Source organism: Octopus bimaculoides, chromosome 3 (genome assembly GCF_001194135.2).
Source record: "Octopus bimaculoides isolate UCB-OBI-ISO-001 chromosome 3, ASM119413v2, whole genome shotgun sequence".
Classification (NCBI taxonomy): Eukaryota; Metazoa; Mollusca; class Cephalopoda; order Octopoda; family Octopodidae; genus Octopus; species Octopus bimaculoides.
In genome coordinates, this window is record NC_068983.1 from 75,156,683 (window position 1) to 75,157,154 (window position 472).

A 472-nucleotide genomic window follows, 5' to 3' on the forward strand; every position below is an offset into this window, starting at 1 on the left:
TATGAAGTTTATACACTTTTTTTTCAATCTTTCGAAGTTTTTCATTATATTAAAATTAAGATTTTTTTAAAGGGATCTGCACTAACATCATGAGAGCGATTTGCTAATCCTACTGCAAACTATCATCACCACCACTAATAATATCACTCTCATTACTTGTTGTTGTTGGCACTCCGTCGCTTACGATGTCGAGGGTTCCAGTTGATCCGATCAACGGAACAGCCTGCTCGTGAGATTAACGTGCAAGTGGCTGAGCACTCCACAGATACGTGTCCCCTTAATGTAGTTCTCGGGGATATTCAGCGTGACACAGTGTGACAAGGCTGACCCTTTGAATTACAGGCACAACAGAAACAGAAAGTAAGAGTGAGAGAAAGTTGTGGTGGAAGAGTACAGCAGGGTTCGCCACCATCCCCTGCCGGAGCCTCGTGGAGCTTTAGGTGTTTTCGCTCAATAAACACTCACAACGCCC